Source organism: Cupressus sempervirens, chromosome 7 (genome assembly GCF_028749045.1).
Source record: "Cupressus sempervirens isolate cs-2001-9-10 chromosome 7, ASM2874904v1, whole genome shotgun sequence".
Classification (NCBI taxonomy): domain Eukaryota; kingdom Viridiplantae; phylum Streptophyta; class Pinopsida; order Cupressales; family Cupressaceae; genus Cupressus; species Cupressus sempervirens.
Genome location: NC_143124.1, coordinates 208101901 through 208127308, shown reverse-complemented (window position 1 = coordinate 208127308; position 25408 = coordinate 208101901).

The window sequence follows — 25408 nt, the reverse complement described above, 5'->3', positions numbered from 1 at the left end:
AGTTTCACATGTTTATGAAGATTCTAGATCATCACATTATAAAGATGCTAAAAGATAAGTCCTAGTTAACAAAGGAGTCTGATTGAGTGGTGAGAATGAACCTAATTAAAGAAGGAGCTTGTTTTGCAAAAGGTACAAATGTGAAGATAAGTGTTGTGATGTGATCATTGATGGTGCAAGTACTAACAATCTAGTGTCAGAAATGATGGTCACAAACTTGAAGCTGAAGAGGTAGAAACTCCCACATCCATATAATATTGCTTGGGTGCAAGATAACCAGAAGGTCATGGTCAGTAAACAATGCTCTATAAAGTTCAAGATTGGAAGCTACTAGGATGAGGTACTTTATGATATAACACCCATGGACATATGTTATGTGTTGCTGCATTGGCTATGGTAGTTTGACAAGCATGCTATACATGATGGGCAAGAAAATACCTACACTCTGACTAAGGATGGAGTGAAACATAAGTTGAAGTCATTGAAGGAGAAAGAAGAAAAGTTATGTAGTGCTACAAAAATATGTTTTGTTGAAGCATGATCATATGTATTTTTCTATGATTCCAAAAGATGATAAAGAAGATGTACAGGAGGTTCTTGTAGAAATTGTAGATATGTTGGGAGAGTATTTTGATATTGTGTTAGATAATGTACCTAATGGATTACCCCTAGTGAGGACGATCAATCACCACATGGATTTGATTCCAAAAGACACTTTTCCAAACAAGGCAGGGCATAGAATGACACCAAAAAAAAGTGAAGAGTTAAACATACAAGTTCATGTGTTACTATAGAAGGGGTTGGTTTGAGAGAGTCTAAGTCCATGTGTTGTACTAGCAATATTAGAACCAAAGAAGAATGGAGGATGTACATAGATTCTTGTGCTATTAACAAGATCACAATCAGGTATAGATTTCCATTGCCAAGGATGAAAGATATTATGGAGTATTTGAGTAGATTTGTGTATTCCAAAAAGATAGATTTGAAGAGTGGATACCATTAGATTTTCATCAAACAAGGATATGAGTGGAAGATTGCTTTCAAGACAAGGAAAGGACTATATGAACAGTTAGTCATGCCTTTTGGCTAACCAATGCACCAAGCACTTTTATGAGGCTCATGAATGTGGTATTGAAGGAGATTTTGGGTAAGTTTATAATTGTTTATCTAGATGATAATTTGATCTTTAGTAATGCATTGGATGAGCATTTGATTAATATCCAAAAGGTGTTTCATAAGTTGAGGGGAAGAAAAATTGTTGATAAAATTGAAGAAATGTAGTTTTGTAAAGAGGGAGTTTCTGTACCTAGGATTTGTACTCTCAATAGAAGGCCTAAAAATGGACCTAGAGAAAGTGAAGGCTATCCTTGAATGAACTACTCCAAAGAGTACTATAGAGGCAAGATATTTTTATGGATTGGCTAGATTTTACAACAAGTCATAGGAGTTTTTAGTAGTATTTGTGGACCCTTGACTGAAACAATGAGAGGGGATAGGAAAGAGTTTAAGAAGACTGTGGGAGTAGATAAGAGTTTTAATTTGTTGAAATTGAAAGTTATAGAGAAGCCTATTTAAGCACTTGAAGATTTTAACAAGGTGTTTTGAGTAGATTGTGATGCTAGTGGTATTGTAATAGGAGCTATTTTGAGCCAAGAAAGTAGACTTGTTACTTATTTCAATGAAAAATTAAAAGATAAAAAAAGAAACTATTCTATTAATGATCAAGATTTTTATGCAATAGTTTAAGCATTGAAGAAGTGGAGACACCATCTTCTTCCTAAGGAGCTTATTTTTGTATTGATCGTCAAGCTATTCAATATTTGAATAGTTGAGGAAAATTAAACCAAAGGCATTTGAAGTGGGTTGAGTTTTTGTAGAGTTATACATTTGTTTTGAAACACAGAAGTGGGAAGTCTAACAAAGACATTTTTTTCTGAGAAAGATGCAAACTGAGGTGGTTAGGTTCAAGGAACTCAATAATTTGTACCTGGAGGATCCTGATTTTAGTGAAGCTTAGAAAGCATGTACATAACATATTACTCTTAATAGGATGAAGTGGTTGGATTTCATAATCCAAGATGGTATGTAATTTAAAGGAAGCAAGTCGTGCATGCCTAGAAGGTCTATGAGCGAGAATCTCATCAAGGAGAAGCATAGTGGAGGATTGGATGGACATTTTAGTAGACATTGTTGGCTCCTTATTTAATAGTTTTGAAAAAGACCAAGAAACTAGACAAATGCATCTAAGGCTAGAAACTTTCTATGATGAATGCACCTGACTGTAGTCCTAGGCCAACTTTAAGGCATAACTCCTTCTTCACTTTAGGCTTTGCTAGACCTAGGTGGGTGGACCTATAGATTCTTTATATGGTACCAGTTATCAAAGCATACATTGAATCTAATATGAAGCGGATAAAAACCCTTATTTCTCCTAATGACTAATGAAATGACACATATCTATAGTAGCTAAATGAAAAGTTATGAATCTCATAAGCCGAGTGAGGGAATTCTATTATAGCTTTTCAACATGAAAGGGGAAAAGCGTTTGATTAATAATGTTGATATCAACAAGACCCAAATATAAGCAACAAAATCTAATGATCCTATCTTTGATCAGTGCCTTATCTATTGGAAAATTAAATGAATTACATCCATACATTTTCTAAAAATCTTAGACATATCCCTACATCAAGATCCCTAATCTATCCTTCACCTTGTGAACAAACATTTGCTTTAGATTTGAATCTCATGCTCAAATTATCCCATCATGAAATCTGCAAACCTTGTGATAAACACCAAGCAATTACATGGCTCTTTGTTCCATCTGCAAGACATTTTAACCACATACATTCCCAAATGAAATGAAACCTAATTCATGTTCTTGGTTCACAAATTAGAAGAAATTACACATCCATGAATAGGAGACAAGATTCAGACTAAATTTAAAACCCTTTACTACTCTTTATCTGTTTTCCTTGAAACCAAATACATGAAAGATGTGCAAAAAAATAACTCACAAATCACCTAATGAATCTAAACTATCTACATTAAAAAATAAATGCTGCTCATACAAGAAGAAGTATTGAATAATGGTGTCTTAGTAGTGAGTTATTTTCTTCTCAAAACTAGAACCTGTACAATGAGAAAGAAAAGGAATGATATAGAGGAAGGAATTCCCAGATTGAATCTGTAATTGACATCTGTCCAATTGGAAAACCTTCTCAATAGGTTAAAATATCCTTTTGATCTTCTCCCTCAATTGGCTCTACAAGGCAGAAATATCTGAGATATTTGATTCACTATCATAACTGATTTCTGATGTTAAAGATGAATTCACAGTAAAAGGCAAAAAAAGTAGTTACAAAGTGACTTCAAGAAGCCAATACAACCTTTTTAGATTGTTTTTCTCCATATTCAAGCTTCAAAAGGTTTTCTAATCTACCTTCTAACAAACTCTGATGCTCAATCATCAAATTTGTATATTCTATTGCCAATGCCTCAGAAATCATAAACTGCCCTATAGCAGGAACTAATGAACACCTATGCTAAAACTAACCTTAGATTCAAAAAATTTAGATCTTCTCAATTTCAGAAATATATAACATTGCCATATTCACCTACCAGAAACTCCTCAAAAGTTAGTTTGAAAAAGATTCCTCTAGTATGAAACATAGGTCTGCACATTTGGTATTTTAAAATTTCAAAAATTTAAAAATTTCTAATGTCTAAACTTTTGATTTAATGCCTCTTTGAAAATTAAAATCTGGGCATGCATACTTTCCTTTTGAAAAATAATTAAAATTTTATTTATTTTACTCAATTTTTTCCTCATCCTCTCCAGGCCCACTAGGCACCACCAGGCTACCACATGTCTACATTTGATTGGCAGGATTATTGCCACATCATTAGGCTGATCATGTACACTGACTAGACCTGCCACATCATCACCAGCTAGGCCCACATGTCGATCACTTGCATGCCCATACTTCTTAATGATCGAGCAACTCTGAGAAGCAGGCATGTGTCGACTATCGATCTGGACACATGGCACAATCTAGAGGCTCCAACATTTGATCTTCTATTTGGCGCCACCTCGTCAAAAATTGGGAGCTGCCACAATGTGTCCTATTCCTATAATCCTGCATTGTCTAACTGGTGAGCATCTTAATTGGCAGGTTTGTACCAATCGTCCAATCTTGACACATGACGTAATCTCATTTACTTCCTACCACATCAGCTCCTGCATGCTTTGATTCAAAATTTATGCCTTGCCAACCAACCACGGGCCCACCTACTCAAGGTGTTGCCTTTAAAAGGTGTTCTTTTTGGAACACTACTCTCTTGCAATGAATAGTATTTAAACACTTATTATTTCTACCCACAACCCATGTGGGATAAAAGCCCAGCCTGTTAGTTCCATGCGGCTTCAGCAACAGGGGCTCTTCTCCTATCATGGCATGATCGTGAGGTTCCCTGTAAACTTCCTCATGTTTTCTTTACTTCACATGGTGCATTCTTCATTCATGGGTGGCTTTAGCAGGGTTCTCCTTTGTTCTTCAAACAAAGAGCTTCTCCTTCTTATGGCATGGGGTTTCTTTATTTGAGTTTGCTTTTCTTTGTCAGCATGTGAATTTAATGTGAGGAAACTTGGCAATAAAGAATATAACCATTTCCACATAACCCATAATAGATCTGAAAATAAATATGAAATTAAAATCCACATGCAAGAGAATAGACAACATACCCCCAAAATTGTGACACAAGATATACCCTGGGAAACCCTCATTGAGGAAAAAAACCCAGCCTCCAAAAGCATCCATCACCATGTATTATTCAACAAAAATACCATTGCCATACAACCATGGAAGCCTTCATGGCCATAGCCACAACCGAGAAAATTATGTGAACAAGCATGAATCCACACATCCCATGCCATGCTTCCAATCTTCACAAATGCTCCCTTGGCTAACCTGTCAAGCCTTGTCTCGCTCGACTCTTGCCTTTTATCTTCTCCTTGTCACTCTCTCTCTACAACAACTACCCTTGTGGCTTCTTATATAGTAACAAGTCCCACAAAACCACTAAGTGGTATTACATAAACCATGTGCTAAAACCATGTGCTACCTAACCACTGACCCCACATTTAATATTGGGCATTTAATTCTTTTCCCTGATATTAAATAATTACATAAAATATTTTCACAATGTTACAATACAACTCATCAAGAATATTCCATGAGAATATTTACATGTTGCACATCCATCTAGGTACAACATTACATAATAAAAATAAAATAATAAAATAACAATATTATGCAATGTGTGCAACACCCATTATCTCAACAATCTCCCACTTGTTGTATACATTGCATAGGGTCAATCCGTAGCCACATAAATGAACAAGGGAACAATCCCTCCCAGCACATCCACCATCATGGATCAAAATACACCAAGTGCTCCATCCTGGTACTCGCGAAAAAATCAAAGTATCCAGCATCTCAAACATGAATGATCTCACCTCCTATTATGCCACTCGCACTGGACATAGATAGAAGCCATCCAAAGAGAAAACCACCCAACCTGTCACATTAGAAGATCATAAAATCATGTACCAACTGAAATTCCAAGCACAAAAAACTTGATCCAAAGGTAATCACATGTATCCATAGTTGTCAAAATATCCATAGCTGAAATAGCACCCACAGCAAAGTGCCAAACCCATCCAACTATCCATACCTCAAAGGTATAACAAGTGAATCTCATATCACCGACATATCCAATCTATAACTTGCAATCACAAGCCTCAAGAGCAATACTCATTACATATATACCAAGAAGCTCCCACTACAAAAGATAATGTCAAATCTATAACCAATCCACTCAACACATCTCAAAGAAGTGAATCCATGTAGTATCAAGGACATCCACAATACATAATCCAATATCCTACAAGAATAACTCTCATAACAAGTCTCCAATAGTCTCCCAAATTCTCCACAACCAACAGAGGAAAGAGAAAGAAATAACCATGTCATCTCTCACATGACATACATGAGCACAAACCAGTGATCACAATCTCCAACCAATCTCAAATCCAATGTAGCCAAAACTAAACATCCAGGAAGATAACCAAGACCAGAGAAACCATGCAAATCATAACCTGTATCATGTCCTTCTACACACACCTCTAGATGTAAACTATGCAAGTATGATCTCCTCCATAAAAACCCCAACAAGAAGCCTTAACAACACCCAAACCATACTATATAACTAATCATGGGTGTAAGCCTCTCACAAGAAGATCAAACTCATAAACCATTCCTAATCCAAGGAATATGCCCAATATAAAACCATCTCCTAAACTCAACCAACATAACAAAATATGCACATGGAGATAACCAATGCTACACCATCTCTCAAATGAACCCTCCAGAACTAACTCATGTACCATAGCTCAAGATCCATATCCATGAAAGATAAGTATAAATATAATGCAACTGAGAGAAAAAAAAATGGGCTATACCTCTCAAGTAGCAAACCGCCGAGTAGACCAAGAGTGGGGAATGAGAATGCTCATCAAGATACCCAAGTCTCCAACCAAGACTCATATAAGAACAATCTCCTCTCAAGTCCATATCAGGTGACTGCCCCTCGGACTTTTTGCTGAAACCATCAACCATCCCAACAAATACTTCTCTAATCCAAGAGAAATTAGCGTGACCACCATCTCTAAGTATCCATGAGCACCTGTAACCAATCAATCCATGCCAACTCCAAATGCAACATAGCAATATCATGAAGTATCCAGCTTATGATCAGTGTACTCAATACCAAGAAACTAAACCAAGATCAATGTCAATGTTCCAACCATGGCCTCAGGAACATAAATATGACAACATGATCTTACCATCTCAACTAAAGAGATAACATGCTCCATATGAACACACTATAACGTGTCACAACTCTAAACGCGTATCAAGAGTATACCATGACATAATAATGAAACCATCCTCATACCAAGGATAACATGCCAAATAAAAGCATAAACCATACCTTTGCCAAGAACCCTATGAGTCCTCAAGATGCAACCATCTCCACACACCATGAAGAGAACCATCTCCACATACCATGCAAATGTCAAAGACGCTTCTGCAGCAATAGGATCTAAGACAAACCTCCAACATCTGCAAACACTCAATAAATATATCAATGCCAACAAAACTCCCACTCAACCGTGGTACCAAGTCACCTATGGCATCATAAAATCCATCCTCTCCAAACCAAGAAGATATAAACCAAACCAGGAACTAATCCTGCACTATCACCCCATCACTGTCATAAGCTCCCACTAAACCATGTATCCAAGCTATCCATGACATCATGATGAAAAACCATCCTCTAACCATGAGAATCAACCAAGGAATCAAACCATTAAAGAACTCAAAGTGCACATCATGAGCTCCTCAAAAGAAACTAAATAATTATGATCCTCAACCAAGAAGATATACCACCATAACTGAATCAAAAATCCAAGCTAATGAACATAAAGGATGTACCTGTATAACCAATCATGTCATGCCAAAATCCATGACACCATGATCACATCCATGAACTGAGCATCTGGTTCTCAAAGTGTCCAACCTGTCAGCATAAAATAGTCAACCACAATCCTCCACCATGATTGTACCTAGTAACAACATCTCATCCCTTCTACATGAAGATAAAATCATATGACTTAGGGCATAAACAACCCAAATCCAAGCCACCAATCTGAATATGCATCAATAATGAAAGATCAATAGGCAAAGACAACCCATAACCAAGCCATACATGCAACCTGTAAGTATAGACCGCTTACAACACTGCACAACTTGTAGACCCAACAAGTCATCATGCATATCCAATCCAAACACTAATAACTATATCATCATGAGACCAATCTAAAATATGAACTGAGTATACAATGACATCATATCTTAAATCTCCAATGCCATAAACTCACAATGTTACCATAGTCAAAATATACCTATAAACTGTTCAGAACAATATATCAACAAATAAATCATGCCAAACCTACACCAAATCTGAACCAATTTGTAGAGCTCTCCAAGAGCTTTCTGTTGACTACTTGAAGTCCAAAATCTGACTCTGTATGCCCAAGTTATGCCCCAATTTGTGCTCAAAATAAATAGCATCTAACTTTAGGGCTCTTAAAACCTAACAAAATTTAAAAATCATAGAACCAAACTTACACCATCTTGTAGTGCTCTAAATTAGCTTTCCAATGCCTATACGAACTCTGAAATCCGATATTCTGAGAGAAAGTTATGGCCATTTTACTAAGACAGTCTTTTTACCATTTTCAGTACGATTTTAAATTTTTTAAGTGACGAAAATTTTGATGGGATTAAATTTCACGGCCATCATGGGCTGAAACCAAAAAAACTCTTTCATTTCCTCTAAACATGGCCAAACTAGGGCATATTATATATCAAATTTTATGGAAATGTCGACCCAGATCCAATGGTGAGATTTGTTTTTACCCAGGAGGTCATTCTACATGCTACCCCCCAAAACCCTCATTTTAAATGAAACATCCGAAAAATCTTTTTGTCCAACAATTTCACATGCCCAAATATTTTAACATTCCATCATAACGGAAAATCCAAAGTCCTCAGATCTGCAATAAATCATTCATATATCTTGCCCTTTCTTTTATCCTCTCATGCATTCCCATGGATTCAATCTAGGGTTATAAACAATAAAACCATAGCTCTGATACCACTTGTAAGTGTAGAACCAGAATCAGTATGCAAAGAACATTAACAAATGAAGTAAACATTCACAAACCAAAAACTAAATTCACATATATGCTTAGACTAAGAAAGAAAATAAGAAGTGCAAACCTCACAAGAGAAAACACTCCATGCTTTCTTGATTCTGTAGATGTGTCCTTTTGCTGTGGACGTATGCTCAAGATGCTCAAAGGCTGCTTCAATGGAGATGGGTAATGGAAAATTGGTAGCTTTGTGAGCTCTCAATTTGGCATTATAAGGGTATGGTTGATGGCTTTGGTTCTCAAAATAGCATGGTAACTTTAGCTCAAAGATTGTTGATGAAATGGCTTGGGATGGGATTCAATTTATAGGCTAAGGGGTAGAGGGATGGAGGGCTTAGATGCAAGTATGGATGAAGGCTTAAGGAGGGCTAAGATGCACTCAAAGGGGAGCACATGGATTGTGCTTGTTTAGCACCAATGGGAAGGTGACACTTGTCACAAGGAGGATGAGTGTGAGAGGGTAGGGTTAAGGGTTGGTTAAGGGCATGATGAGTGGGGTTGAGTATGTAAGAGGGATGTAAGAGGAATGAGTGTGGAAGAGGGAAGAGTGTGGAAGATGGGTGTAAGAGTCATGAGTGGGCTTGTAAGAGTCTTTATGTTTTGTAAGAGCACTCATGACTTAGTGGTTGGGTTTTTTTTGAAGGGAGACTTTGGTTTGGATTAAGAAAGTCTTAAACTTGTTTAAGGAATGTGACAACATTAGGGGGTGGATTAGGCTTGGGTTTAGGATTAGATTAGGGATGCTAGAGATGTGCAAGTGGATGGCATTAATGAGGGTGGGTGAGTTAGTGGCTAAGCTTGGTTAGTATGGGTGGATGGGGTGGATTAGGCTAAATGGAGGATTAGAGATAGGTTAGGGTTTTTTTGAATTTGAGGATTTCATTTATCAAATAGATTTATTTAATAAATGGGGATTTTTGGAATTAGATAGGAGAAAAGGATTTAATTGATAAATAATAGATTATTTGATTTATCAATTAAGACTATAGATGATTAATTAAATTAATCAACTAGGGGATGACAAAGGATTAATTAAATAAGAATTTAATTAATGATGCCTTTAGAGATGGCTAAATTAGATTACCAAAGCAGTGTAATCAAATTTAGGTGTCTACATTTTGCCCCTCTTTGACATAGTGTCGAGACAACACTATTTCAAAGAAGTTTGAATGAAGGCAACATGAGGAAGATGTTTTAGCAACAATGTTGCCCCAGTCTCGGATAAGAGGAGGAGAGACTAGACTTAGATGATGCCCCCTCAAGAAGGCGGCAGGGAGAGAAATGAGGCTTGACGACTTCTTGAAAAGTACAAGAAATTGAGACGAGCTGAGACGCTGGTTGGCGAAGAGAAGGGGCTGAATTAGCTCAAACTCTCACTATGGGAGAATGATAAAGGGAAATCAGAGGCACAATAGTAAAGCAAGCTTAAGACTTTCCAAGATTGGGGGGGGGAGATGGAGGAGTGGAGCGCTATAAAAGGAATCCATTGAAGCTTTTTGAGCGGGGGGATACTTCAAAGAGAAGTACCACCATGTAGTTGAGCACTAGATTTGCTATAGGACTGTTGGTTAATTGCCAAGGTTACCAAGAACATCAAGGCCTTTTCACCAACCATCCAGAGGACTAACGAACTGACTCAAAACAAACACACAAGGATTGCCCCAGTATCACACATGAATCCCAGAGGAAGCAGCGTGGAAATGACACTAGGTAACCCACAAGCAGAAAAAGAAAACAAGCAAAAGACCTGATCAAGACCTTACACTCTAATTGCCCCATTCGTAGCATACCATGATATGGAAGATCATGACAACCTTGAGGAGGGAACAAGGAGATTGCTTGGAAAAGATATTTCAAGACCCAAAAGGGAAGATCCCAAATCAAAAGAAAGTGAAAATCCAAAAGAGAACTGTTTGCCAATGAGATGGGTAGGACGAGGTACTAACGGACCAAGATCAGACATGAGGAAAGCTATATCCTGCAAAAATCTATCAGAGAGCACCTAAGCTGATGGATCTAGATGAGTGATGTGTCTGGCAAGCTGAACTAAGAAGGATAACACTTTGGTGATAGGAGATCTAGCTAAAGGATGCATTGGAATATCTAACCAAGGTGTGCAATGTGTGCAAGATGTTGACCAAGGATGAACTAACATGAAAGCTGGATAGATACAATGATACTAAGCTAAAGAGGATGTATAAGCTGACAAACCAAGATATGTTACAAATGTACAAGTTTGTTCATGTTTTGGTTTTTTGTGAGATGGAAATTTTTGTGAAGGATGGGATGTCTATAATAGTTGATAGGTGGACAGGTAGATGGTTTGTGAAAAGCTTAAGAAAAATGGGATTCTGTGTGTGCATGTGATAGGATACGGGCTAGGGTACAAGATTATTTACAAGCTGGAATATGGTACAAGCTTTGGAAAAGATTTGGATATATACAAGGTATGGTACAATATTTACAAGGTATAATACAAGCTTTGGTACAAGATTTACAAGCTGTACAGGAGGTATTGACAAGCTCCATCAGATTTTGGATATTTGATTGGAACACCAAGGGAAAAAGTAGGTGTTTTATGGGATGGTAGGTGGATGGATGAGGGATAGGATAGTGATAGATAATGGATTAGTCTTTAGCACACAAGGTACCTGAATTACCAGGTTTTTACCAAGGTACTTATCCAAGGCGCTTGAATTGCCAAGTTTTCACCATTGGACGCTTATTTCTCTTTACTATTTTTTTTTTGTATTTTTTCAAAAGCTGGGTATACCAAGGATCTTCAAGCATAGAACTTCTTGAGATGAATGATGTTAGTGGGATCATTTAAGAGTTCTCCTTCTGGTGTAGATAATTGATAGGCTCCGGAGCCAAAGGAGGCAGTAACCACATAGGGACCAAGCCATGTAGGTTCAAACTTGCCTTTCTTTTCTCGATCTGCTTGGACTTTCACATTTTCTTTGAGGACCATGTCACCTGGCTGAAAGTGTCATGGGAGCACCTTCTTGTTGAAATTCCTTTTGAGACGAGTTTGATAGACTGTGAGATGGTCATAGGCTTGTTGTCTCTTCTCGTCTAAGAGATCTAGCTGGGTGAGTCGAGCTACTCTGTATTCTTTATCTGAGATTTGCCCTCGCAAAGATATGCATAGTGAGGGAAGTTCAACTTCTATAGGTAATACTGCTTCGGCACCATAGACTAGGGAGTATGGAGTTGTGCCTGTGGATGTACGGAAGGAAGTTCGATAGGCCCATAGAGCTGGATTTATTTGAAGGTGCCAATCACGGCCGGAATCATTGACAACTTTCTTTAGGATTTTGAGGAGGGTTTTATTAGTTGCCTCTGCCTGGCCATTACCTTGTGGGAAATATGGGCTAGAAAAATGGTGATGGATGTGGAGGGAAGTGCATAATTCTTCCATGTTGAGATTTTCAAAATTACCTCCATGGTCAGTGAAGATGGTGGATGGGATGCCGAAGCGGCAAACAATGTGGTACAAGATGAACTTGGAGACTTGAACTCCTGTAGCTGAGACTAGGGGGACTGCTTCCACCCACTTAGTGAAATAGTCTGTAGCTGTTATTATCCATTTATGTCCATCAGATGAGAGAGGGGTGATAGTTCCAACTAGATCAAGGCCCCAACAAGCGAAAGGCCAAGGTGGTGCGATAGGCTGTAGATCCTGTGCTGGAGCGTGCACAAGATTTGCATGCTGCTGACATGGGAGACACTTTCTGACAAAGTCACAAGAGTCTTCTTCAATGGTAGGCCAATAGTAGCCTGCTCTAAGGATTTTTCGTGCTAGGACAATACCACTCGTGTGGGCACCGCAAAGTCCGAAATATACTTCTTTTAATGCCATCGCGGCCTCATTTTCATCTAAACATCGAGAGAGAGTATCGTGATAACCCCGACGATATAGGGTATTGGCTATGATAACATAGCGGGATGATTTTTGGATGAGGTTCTGGCGTTGGGTAAGTGTGAGGTGAGGGGGTATGATACCATCGTTAAGGTAAGCATGAATTTCATGGTACCAAGGGGATTGGGGACCAACCAAGATACAAACACGGTTTGAATCCTCATTCGCATAGGCAGGTGTGAGGAGCTGCTCAACTAAAAACTCATACTGTGTAGCTTCTTGGGGAATTTCCAAGAGCGAGCCGATAGTGGCCATGGCATCTGCTGCCTTGTTCTGCATTTGAGGCACTTGTGTAAACTGAAGCTTTGTAAAATGCTGGGTCAGCTGATCAACTAGCTCTTTGTAGGGTAATAGCTTTTCATCTTTGGTTTGATATTCATTTAAGACTTGTTTGATGATGAGTTGGGAATCACCAAAGACTTGTAACTCAGTGATATTTCATTCTGCAACTATCTTTAATCCTGCTACAAGAGCTTCATATTCTGCTATATTGTTGGTGCTAGGGAATTGTAGCTTGAAGGCTTTTGGAATGTAATCTCCTTGAGGTGTAACTAATAATATTCCTGCCCCTAATCCATGAGAGGTGTATGAGCCATCAAAATAAAGCTTCCATGGGGGCTGTTCTTCAATTAGGCAAATATGCTCATCTAAGAATTCTGTGAGCAAAGGATATGCATCTACTAGAGGTGCATCAGCTAGGTGATCTGCTATAGCTTGCCCTTTGATTGCCTTTCTGTCCACATACTGGATGTCAAACTCACTTAGTAGCATAACCCATTTGGCCAAACGGCCTGTAAGTGCTGTTCTGGAGAGCATATACTTGAGAGGGTCAATCTTGGAGAGTAGTTGGATGGTATGACTTAGCATGTAGTGGCAAAGCTTTTGAGTTGAGAAAACAACTGCCAAACAAGCTTTTTCCATAGGAGTGTAATTGATTTCATAACCAACTAGGGTTCTACTGATATAGTAGATGGCTCTCTCTCTGCTATAATCATCATGTTGTGCTAGAAGTGCCCCTAGAGCAGTAGGTGTTGCTGATATATACAAGATCAAGGGACGACCAGGAACTGCTGGAACCAAGATAGGGGGATTGGTGAGATACTGCTTGAGCTGATCGAAGCTACGCTGACATAAAAGATCCCACTTGAAGTTCTCATTCTTCTTTAGCAAGTGTGAAAATGGTGTACACTTATCTGCAAGTTGGGAGATGAAGCGTCGGACAGATTGAAGTTTTCCCTGAAGAGAGCGAAGCTGTCGCAGTGTCTGGGGAGGAGGCATGTTTAAGATAGCCTTGACCTTTTTGGGGTCGATCTCTATACCACGTTTAGAAACTATGAAGCCTAGAAGCTTGCCAGATGTGACCCCAAAGACACACTTCTTGGGATTTAGCATGAGATGATATTGGGCACACCTATCAAAGAATTTCTCCAGGTCAGCAAGATGATCCATGAAGGTGTGAGATTTGACTAGGATATCGTCCACATAATCCTCCAAAATGCTATGGATAAGATCATGGAAAATGGCTGTCATAGCTCTTTGATAGGTAGCCCCAACATTCTTTAGGCCAAAAGGCATCATGGTGTAGCAAAAGGTTCCCCAAGGGGTAGTGAATGTTGTCTTATGCTGGTCCTCTTCTGCAATCTTGATCTAATTATACCTAGAAAATCCATCCATAACGGACAGGATTTCATGTCCAGCTGTAAGATCTACAATCATATCTATGTTGGGCAAGGGAAAATCATCCTTTGGACAAGCTTTGTTAAGATCTCTAAAATCAGTACAAATTCTGATGTCACCGGAAGGCTTAGTGACAGGGACCATGTTGGAGATCCATTCTAAGTAGTCGATAGGTCGGATAACCTTAGCAGCTAACATTCTTTCTAGTTCAGCTTTGACTAGTAATGCCACCTTGGGGTGCATTTTCCTAAGCTTTTGTCTGACGGGCTTGATCTTTGGATCGACTGCAAGATGATGAACTACAAGCTTTGGATCGAGTCCTGGCATGTCCTGATATGACCATGCAAATTGGCCAATGTTCTCTCGTAAAACCTCAAAGAGGAGGTCAGCTTGGTCTTGTGATAGGGATGCAGCAATGTGAACAATTCTAGGGATCTCTGAAGAACCAATGTTGACTTCTCTAGTATCCTCTATTAGAATAGAAGACACCTCTGGTCGATTATCTTGAGGAGGCAATACTAAATCCTCATGTTCTGCTTGTGGCTCTGGATTTTCTTGCTGAGGGGTTCTCTTCGTTGCCTTAGCTAGTCCCAGATTTACCTTAGTTCCAGTTTTGGGTGTATTGAAACTAGGTTGGGGATTTTCTCCAAAATACCCCTTGGGATCTAGCTTGTAGATGTAGGCAGAATCTGGCTTTTTCTTCTTATGAGGAGTTTCAGCTCCCATGAATCTTAGAAGCACTTCCTCTGATGCAAACTCATCAATATGTATGACACTTGGTTGGTCCCAATCTATGAGTTGTGGATGAGCAAGTGGTAGGTCAATGAGATGGATGGATAGTTCTCGGAGAACAGAGTCTCCTAGGAAGATTTGGTCTGGGATATCATCGTAGGTTCTCTTTTCAACTTCCTCAGGAATGTCTTCAATTTCAACAAGGTCGCAGTGGATGTTCGAAAAAGCGTGACCATTCTCGTTGGTGCCCCCAGTTGTGGGTATGCCAAAGCCAAGACCTGACTTTATTTCCCAATCATGTGCTTCGATGGGACATTGCATGCCCCTTTCTTCTGGTCCTAGTCCACCTCCTTGATAGTTCCATTTTTCAGTGACGAGCTTATGTTGTTGGGGATACTTCTGGCTGAAGTGATCAAGGCGTGCTTGATTTCTTGGAGGTGCATCCTTATGTAGCCAATTGTTGATATCTGGAGTGAGCTCCTCATGAAGAGGGGTTTTTGAGGACACAAAGGTGGTTGGGCCAAACTATTTGTATCGAGGAGGTGGAATCTCCTTAGCTTTGTGATATGTTGGCTATCCATGGGTATGTGGATCAAGTGGGATTGCTCCGACAGCAAATGCATCTGATAGACTATATTCTCCACATCCTTTGTTGTTGATCTTTACAGTAGATAGGGTAGAGGCAAGGATGGTTTCTGCGTCATTACAAGTTTGGGATGAGCTGGCGATGGCTGTACCGATGTCTATTCTAGGGCAATGGTTTGTATATGAAGCTTCAACTGCATTGCAGTAAGCAAAGGGTTCTGGATTGGCATGGATGGTTACCTCAATGCCTTGATGCGAAAATTTGATGCACTGATGGTAGGTGGATGGAACGGCCTTCATAGCATGAATCCATGGGCGACCGAGGAGGATGTTAAATGGTAGGTTTAGATCAACAACATGGCAAACTGTCTCTTGAATGACTGGCCCAACCTTGATTGGTAGCAAAATAGTCCCTTCTGTGGTCCTTTCCAAGTTGTCATAAGCTTTGATGGTGATAACCTCACTAATCATATCTGCCTTAGTATACCCAGCTTGTTTTATGAATTTTAGGGTGTAAATGTTCAAGGCTGATCCATTATCTATCATTACTCTTTTCACGGCAAAATTGGATACCATGATGGCTATGCGAAGTGGAAGGGTGTGATCTGGCTCAACCACGGGTATGTCGGTGGGTTTGAAAGATAGGGCACATGAGGATGAAAGGTGTCCAACAAGATTACGAAAATTAGTAGCATTGATATCAGAAGGGACATGGGATTCTATGAAAGCACTGTCAAGGATGTCTTTGTACACAGGACTAGTGCGGACAAGGTCCAAAATGGATATTTGGGCTGGCATGTTCCCAAGGTGTTCCAAGATATTGTACCGACTTTTTGATGGAGCTGATGGTGTTGATGAAACTGGTGGGCCTGCGATGTTAAATCGCGCTCTTCGAGTGGTGACCGCACACTCATTGTCTGGTCCTCGAATATTGATAACATTGACTGAAGGCTCTTTCTCAGATATACAACCTATAAGGCTACCATAGTCTATATAGGATGAAGTGTGGTCATTGTTCTTCCCATGCTATTGGTTTGGCTGGCGGTTGTTGGTGTTGTTTTGGATAGGTGCTTTTCCAAGATTTTGGTTGTTGTGTGGAGGAAAAGTATTTTGATAAATTTGTAAGCCTGCATTGGGAGAGGTTTGGGCACCAACAGTGATTTCCTTCCGATCAATGAGGTCTTGCACATAGTCTTTTAGTTTCATGCATCTGAGGGTGGTGTGACCATTTACCCTATGGAACTTGCAATACTCATTGTCCTTGTACCATGCAGCTTTGGATTGGCTTGGATCAATTTGCTGGGTAGGAGGAAATTTGACGAGGTTTTCCTTAGCCAATTTCTCAAAAATAACATCCAATGGCTCACCAAGGGGTGTATAGTTTCTAGGTGTAGGTTGGAATCTGGGCTTTTGCCCTGCAGCTACATTGATGGCATTAGCTTGATTGTTAGACCCTTGAAAGGTTGGTCTTGTATTGTGGTTTTGATAGCTTTGGTTATTTCGTTGTTGGTAATTGGTAGCTTGTTGGTTGTTTGTTTGATATGGTGGGTTAGACTGGTTTTGAGAAGGACCAATGATATTCACATGTCTGGTGTCAGTAACCCCATCTGTTGCAACATGCTTGTTTTTGTTCCAATACCTAGACTTGTCATTGGAATGTGATTGATTTTGGTTGGCCTCTTTGTAAATCTTTACCACACCATCTTTGATGAGTCCTTGCTCAAGGATCATTCCTTTCTCTTTGATATCCTTATAGGTCTGCAAACAGTTCATGGTCATGTGGTGAGCCAAGCTAGGATGTGCATTATCAATAAACATTTTCACCACATGGCGTTCTGGCAAGGTGCAGGATATGCGGGTGGTAAGGGTTTTCCATCTTTGCAGGTATTCGGCAAGGCTTTCTCCACCTTTTTGCTTGGTGTGGACAAGATCAACTATTGATAGCTCTGTTTCAACAAGATGGGCATATTGGGCTACAAATGCCTCAGATAATTCAGCAAAGTTCTTAATTGTGCCATAGGGGATTCTATAAAACCATTCAAGAGCTGGTCCAGCCAAGCTTTTGGGAAAAAGGCGCAAGAGGAAGACATCATTGTATGCCACGTCCTGGCAATGCATGTAAAATTCTTTGATATGTGTGACAGGGTCTCCTTTTCCTCTGAATTTATCAAATTTAGGTACCTCAAAGTTTTTGGGAAATGGTGTCGTGGTAATGGCTCTGTCAAATGGGTAAGGACACACATTCTCAAACTTGAATGTCTTTGGATCATTCCCTTCTTGGATGGCTTTCAGGGCTGTCTTCATTTGCTCCCACTCTGAATTGATAGGTGATGGTTGGGGTACCCCCAATGTAGGAGTGCCTTGAGGTAGGTATGTGCTAGATGGGGCCATTGAATATGGATGGTTATGAGGGATTTTCTGATAGGGATTGTACATTGTTTGGGCAGCTGCATGGTGGATGACGGGTTGTTGAGGGGGAGGTGGCGCATATTGCTACATGTGCTGCGAGGCTAGCTGTTGATATGGGATTTGAGGTTGGGATTGAGGAACATAAGCTGGCTGTGGGGTAAATGGATTGCTTTGTGGAGGTAAGGTATAAGATGGTTGTGAGGCTTGGGGAAAGGATCGGAGGGCTTGTGGGGTTTGACCAATATATGTGGGTTGTGCCCCCATTTGGGATGGCATCTGCAAATAATTGGTGGTTGGCTAGGGTGGTGGATTACCTCCTAGAAGTGGCATTGAAAATTAGTTGGTAATAGGAGGTAATGGATTAGTTGGTGGTGGAGGTGGTGGGAATTGAAAGCTTGGGAATGGAACTAATGGAGTTTGATAGCTTTGTGGTTGGATTTGGAAGCTTGGTACAGTGGTGGTGGGAGCTAGGGTCACTTGGGAGCTTGGTAGAAGATTGGCAGTAGCTTGTGGGATTTGATAGCTTTGTGGAGTGAAGGTAGTAGCTTGTGGATTTGTAGCTGGTGGTATTGAGCTCCTGAGACCTAATGGAAATGATGGGATTGTGCTTTGGGCTGTGGTGAACAAGCTGGGGGTGATGAAAGGTTGATTACTTGGCCCCATGGGTGGCATCCCTGTTGTATATTGTTGAGGTTGGCCAAAGATGCTAGAACTGATTTGGGAGATGGGTGGATTTGGAAGGCTAGGTGTGGGAGCAGCAGAAATAGTGAAGGGGGTGAACGGTGAGATGTTTTGGGTAAAGGGGGTTTGGAGTGGAGAGGTATGAACCAAGGATGGAGTGGTGGTGGCTGGGTTGGCTTGCGGCATGGATATTTCAACTTGGGTGGATGATGGTATGTTTGGGTCTGTTGGGTCATATGGATTGGCTGGAGGCTCTTCTTTTGGAATAAATTGAGGATAATTTGGATCATAAGAGCCTATGGGTGGTGGCAGCTGCCCAAACAATGGGTGAGATGGATCTGATAATGGAGGGGGTCTTCCAAAGTCAAAGGTTCCTACATTGTCCCTTCGAAAATTAGCCATGATTGTCTCTTTGTTTTTGTCTATAATGGCGTTTACCAATACTGCATTTCCTGGTTGGTTCATGAAAGCTTCAATGTCAGTAGGTGATGGCATAGCTAGCTTTGGGCTGAAGGATGGCTGAGTGCTCAAGGGGGGTGAGGCTGTTCGATCCAAATGATAGGGCTCCATTGTTTCTTTCTTCTTGGCTAAGTGAGTGACGGGTGGCATGAAAAATGCTCCTAGGGATGAGATACAATAATGCTGATGGATGCAAAAGGGGGAAGGCTTTTCTATGCAAATGATTTCCTAGGTTGAGGAAAAGCTATATGACAAGACCTAAGGAGGATTGGGTTGGGGATTCTAACTTCAAAGATATGTTGTCAAAGTACAAAAGGTCTGCTTTCCTATGTGCAAGCTTGGTGGTGATTGTGTCAACTTAAAGATAGATTGATGATCCTTTAGGAAGAACACGAGATTGACCACTTGCGAATCCCAACCTTTAGCTCAAGGTGATGAGGGATAACAAGTGACAAAGCTAGATTACCCTAGACAAAGCTTTGTCAAAGGGATAACCTTGGTGAGATTGGTGGATTTGGAAGATTTTAGGAATGGCAAACTTTTAGCAAGGTGACAACAATTTTGAAAGCTTAGATGTGCAGATTTTCGATTACTAGCTAGATGGTATGATTCTAAATGAGATGGATGAGCTAATAATGCTTAAGGGGATAACCTAAGATGGCTGGCTTTTCTACAAAGATGACTCTAGAGTGAAGCTTATCCAAGAAGATGTGGAGAAACAAGGGTGTCTAATCATAGAAATCATGCCTAGTTGGTAAGGCATAAGCAGGATTAACTCCTGGATGTTGGCTAAATTTGATGTTGCGCTCTAACCAGGCCTCTTGAAGTGCTTCGTCGGTAGCTTTGTCCTCTACTTTGTGGAGTTTGGAAATTCGTGGGCTTGGTGTTATTGCTTTTCTCTTGGCTGAAAGTTCTTGGTATGCTAGAGATGGCTTGAGTTTGACCTTGTGAAACTTCTATTTGGGTTTGGGTTGTTCCGACATAAATTCCTGAATCTGCTTGGCTTTGGGAAAAATCTCAGTTGTTTTGCTTCAACTTGTTCAACTTCCAAAATAGGCAGTGACTACGCTAAGTGTGCCCTAAGCTAGGATTGACCAAGTTTGGCAAACATTCATTCAACAAGTAAAATAAAAACAAGCAATAGATAGGAACACCCAGATAGAAGTTTGTGGTTCTCAGAATGTGGTACTTGCGCCAAGAAGTGTGTATGTTCTACAAATGTTTCGATCAGTCACTCCAAACGCATTAACATCCTAGATGGTTTTTTGCAAGGCAGACAATTGGTTTAGCTAGGGAGTCCTCGATATACGCAAGGTACGTGAGGCCCAAATCCGTAGATGAGACCAAAAAGATGTCACACAGCCGAGAGGAGCGGTAACCCACTTCTCCTCTTTCACTTCTCAAGGGTATAAAGTTCCTTGAGGCTTAGCCTGAATGACAAAATCTTGATCCCAAGAGAGGTGTCTTTTGATTCACCTCCCGATTCTTATACTCCGTCGGAACGCTGGAGTTGAGGTCGTCCAAGGAGTGATGAAATCCCCAAGCAGGCCTCCTAAAAAAGAAACAAGGTTTTGGATCCTAATCTTATGCACCCAAGATGGCCTCGAAAGACGACAAGGGGAGAGAAGACTTGGATGACCTTGGGCTAAAAAAAACGCTTGTTCTTTTACCAACTGACTCTTATGTGTGCTAATCTAGACTTTGCAAGCACTCATGTTTAAGAGACAATGTTCAATTCCAACTTGAAGCGCCAACAAAAGTAAATCAATTGAAGAATGCACACAATAAGAAGAGTTAGGGTCAACAAAAGCAAACTCGTGTGCCCAGAGGCCCTCCACGTCAAGTATCGATTAATTTTCTTTAAGGCATTCAAGATTGAGTGTGAGTTTGTTTTAAGCCCAAAACAAAACTGTGTGAGATTCAATTTCAAGTGCGCGCCCGGAGGCTCTCCACGTTAGTTGTTGTTCAATTTTAGTGCCCAAACTTGAAGTGTGATCGATTTAATCTAGAGTTTTGACCATTTAAGAATTTTGATAAAGTTAAAGCAAACGTTCAAAGACCAAGTGAGTGAGTTAGATTGTGGAACATTTAACACCTTTTTCAAGTAGACCCATCCCCATAAATGGCGCTGAGATTGCAACCAATGGTTAATATTTGATGGGTGATTAGAAAAGAGGTGAGTCCAAGGAACTACTCAAATTGATTTTTGTAAATTTGTATTTTAACTTAACAAAGTTTCTTAAATGTCCAAAAATCCAACTTTACCTAGATTGCATGTGAAAAAGAGATTTGTAATGGTTAATTGATCCTTGGCATTCAAGATTGGATTTTTTTGTTTTAAGCATGCATTCCAAAGAAAGTTGATTTTAACCCATGACATTCAAGAGTGTGTTTTTGAGCAACATTCATTCAATGAAAAATGTGTTTAACCATTCAAGTTCATTTTTTTTTTTTAGCAACATGCATTCAAAGACAAATGGTTAAACATTCAAGTTCATTTTTTAGCAACATGAAAACCTGCAAGAAACATGGTTAGTGGTTCCATATGTGCTCCAACCTGCAATGAGACAAAAAAAAAAAAAAGCAATTTTAGTTAGTTAGCCAGAATCTTCAAAAATGAGAGCTTAACTATGGGAAATTTTTTTTTAACTTTTTTTGTTGTTTTTTCTACGCGTAAAAATGCTTAAAATAGTCTGCCAAAATATGAAGATGCTGAACTACAGAGGCGCCAAAATATGAAGAGGACAAAACAGATTTGCAGCACAGAACCCAGGTGACAAGCAGAGATGTCGATTTTTGTAGACGCAGATTTTCGCAGACGTCGATTTTCGTAGATGCGGATTTTCACAGATGTTGATTTGCGCAGACGCGGATTTTCACAGAAGTCGATTTTCATAGACAGAATAGGTTGCAGACGCCAAAACCGCACCAAAAAAAGCTGAAAAATGTATTTTTTTTTTTTTTTAGATGGTATTTCTTCTTCCTAAGTGCGTTCTTTAACCTCACAAGAGAAAACACTCCATGCTTTCTTGATTCTGTAGATGTGTCCTTTTGCTGTGGATGTATGCTCAAGATGCTCAAAAGCTGCTTCAATGGAGATGGGTAATGGCAAATTGGTAGCTTTGTGAGCTCTCAATTTGGCATTATAAGGGTATGGTTGATGGCTTTGGTTCTCAAAATAGCATGGTAACTTTAGCTCAAAGATTGTTGATGAAATGGCTTGGGATGGGATTCAATTTATAGGCTAAGGGGTAGAGGGATGGAGGGCTTAGATGTAAGGATGGATGAAGGCTTAAGGAGGGCTAAGATGCACTCAAAGGGGAGCACATGGATTGTGCTTGTTTAGCACCAATGGGAAGGTGACACTTGTCACAAGGAGGATGAGTGTGAGAGGGTAGGGTTAAGGGTTGGTTAAGGGCATGATGAGTGGGGTTGAGTATGTAAGAGGGATGTAAGAGGAATGAGTGTGGAAGAGGGAAGAGTGTGGAATATGGGTGTAAGAGTCATGAGTGGGCTTGTAAGAGTCTTTATGTTTTGTAAGAGCACTCATGACTTAGTGGTTGGGTTTTTTTTGAGGGGAGACTTTGGTTTGGATTAGGAAAGTCTTAAACTTGTTTAAGGAATGTGACAACATTAGGGGGTGGATTAGGCTTGGGTTTAGGATTAGATTAGGGATGTTAGAGATGTGCAAGTGGATGGCATTAATGAGGGTGGGTGAGTTAGTGGCTAAGCTTGGTTAGTATGGGTGGATGGGGTGGATTAGGCTAAAAGGAGGATTAGAGATAGGTTAGGGTTTTTTTGAATTTGAGGATTTCATTTATCAAATAGAATTATTTAATAAATGGGGATTTTTGGAATTAGATAGGAGAAAAGGATTTAATTGATAAATAATAGATTATTTGATTTATCAATTAGGACTATAGATGATTAATTAAATTAATCAACTAGGGGATGACAAAGGATTAATTAAATAAGAATTTAATTAATGATGCCTTTAGAGATGGCTAAATTAGATTACCAAAGCAGTGTAATCAAATTTAGGTGTCTACAGTAAGGAAAACTTGGCAACAAAGAATATAACCATTTCCACATAACCCATAATAGATCTGAAATAAATACAGAATTAAAATCCACATGCAAGAGAATAGACAACATACCCACAAAATTGTGACACAAGATATACCCTGGGAAACCCTCATTGAAGGAAAAAACCCAGCCTCCAAAAGCATCCATCACCATGTATTATTTAGCAAAAATACCATTTCCATACAACCATGGAAGCCTTCATGGCCATAGCCACAATTGAGCAAACTATGTGAACAAGCATGAATCCACACATCCCATGCCATGCTTCCAACCTTCACAAATGCTCCCTTGGCTAACTTGTCAAGCCTTGTCCCGCTCGACTCTTGCCTTTTGTCTTCTCCTTGTCACTTTCTCTCTACAACAACTACCCTTGTGGCTGCTTATATAGTAGCAAGTCCCACAAAACCACTAAGTGGTATTACATAAACCATGTGCTAAAACCATGTGCTACCTAACCACTGACCCCACATTTAATATTGGGCATTTAATTCTTTTCCCTAATATTAAATAATTACATAAAATATTTTCACAATGTTACAATACAACTCATCAAGAATATTCCATGGGAATCTTTACATGTTGCACGTCCATCTAGGTACAACATTACATAATAAAAATAAAATAATAAAATAACAATATTATGCAATGTGTGCAACACCCATTATCTCAACATTTAACCCATCGACCAGCATTAATACCCATGAGTGTGCCCTTCTTCAAATGGTTTCCAAGTGTCATGGTTCTCCCGTGCACTATAAAATTTAGTCAAATGTATTTAAAAGGCATTGTTTTTTCTTTGTAATGTGATTTCTTTCTATATATGGGCATGTGAGTTCCTTTTGTGTGCTTGGACTGCCTTATTCTTTAGGTGTGGGCATCCTCTACACTTGAGCGCATGCTACTTCTATTTGGTGGACATGTTCTACTCTGCTACCTCTGCTCACACACGTATCCTCTACTTATGGCGCATTCCTCTTGGAAGGGGGCTCTTTGACCAACATTCTTGGCTCTTAATCGACTTCTCTTCATTTGAATTTCCAAGCTTGCCTTCTTAAGAGATTTGAACACCTTTTAATGTGCAATATGATTTATTGTCCCTAGACCTTCCAAGCTTATATCCTTCACAAATAGCCAATGTTTGCCAAATTATAATAACGACTATGATCATTGGTGAATCCTCTGACGTGCTATTCAAATTTTCTATATTCAAATGCTTTTGGTTGCTTTCTTTTTATAGCTATGGGCTTTCTTTGCCTTTGTTGGAACATTGAATTCTTCTTCTTCTTGTAGCATTTGCGTGTAGCTAAAATGCACCTTTTTTTTGTGTGGGTTATCTAACATGAAGCTCCCCTGTTCTTTGAAAGTGTGGGTTCATCTACTGGTTATTGAAGAAATTCTTACAAACTTTAAAATTTTTTAATATTGTCCATCTTTTAACTCTACAGCTTTCAAGTGCATCTTTAAAATATTGTGATGAAGGGACTCCAGATATGTCTTTACTCGATTTGATAAGGAAATTGCATCCGGACAACCAATCATAGCAGATAGCCATGCAAGCCTTATAATCTCTGTAATCAATTGATAAAGTTTGTGACCACCAACATCAATAAATCAAGGAGGCATTTGGGGTAGTTGTTCATCTATTGGCAAATTTCCCAAAGTATCTAACCAACTCTAACTCCTCTGATTGCAAAGTGTGAGAGTCCAACTTCTTGCTTGAAGCTCATGATAAAGAAACACCCTTTTTTCTTTGTAGCAATATCAGAGTTCAGCTCTAAAATCACATGTAGATGCCTTGATGAATGTGTCTTATGATGTACTAGTTCTTCAATTGGACTAGTAAAGGCTGAAGAATGGCTTAGGAATTTCCTAACCAATATGCTAAAGACCCTATTTAGTTTATTTTCTTGTATGAATTGCCCATCCGATGAGAATAAGATTGATAGAAAACTATGATTGGTCAAAGAAACACTTTCCCAATCATCACATACTAATGGGTTTGTGGTTGAATAACTTGT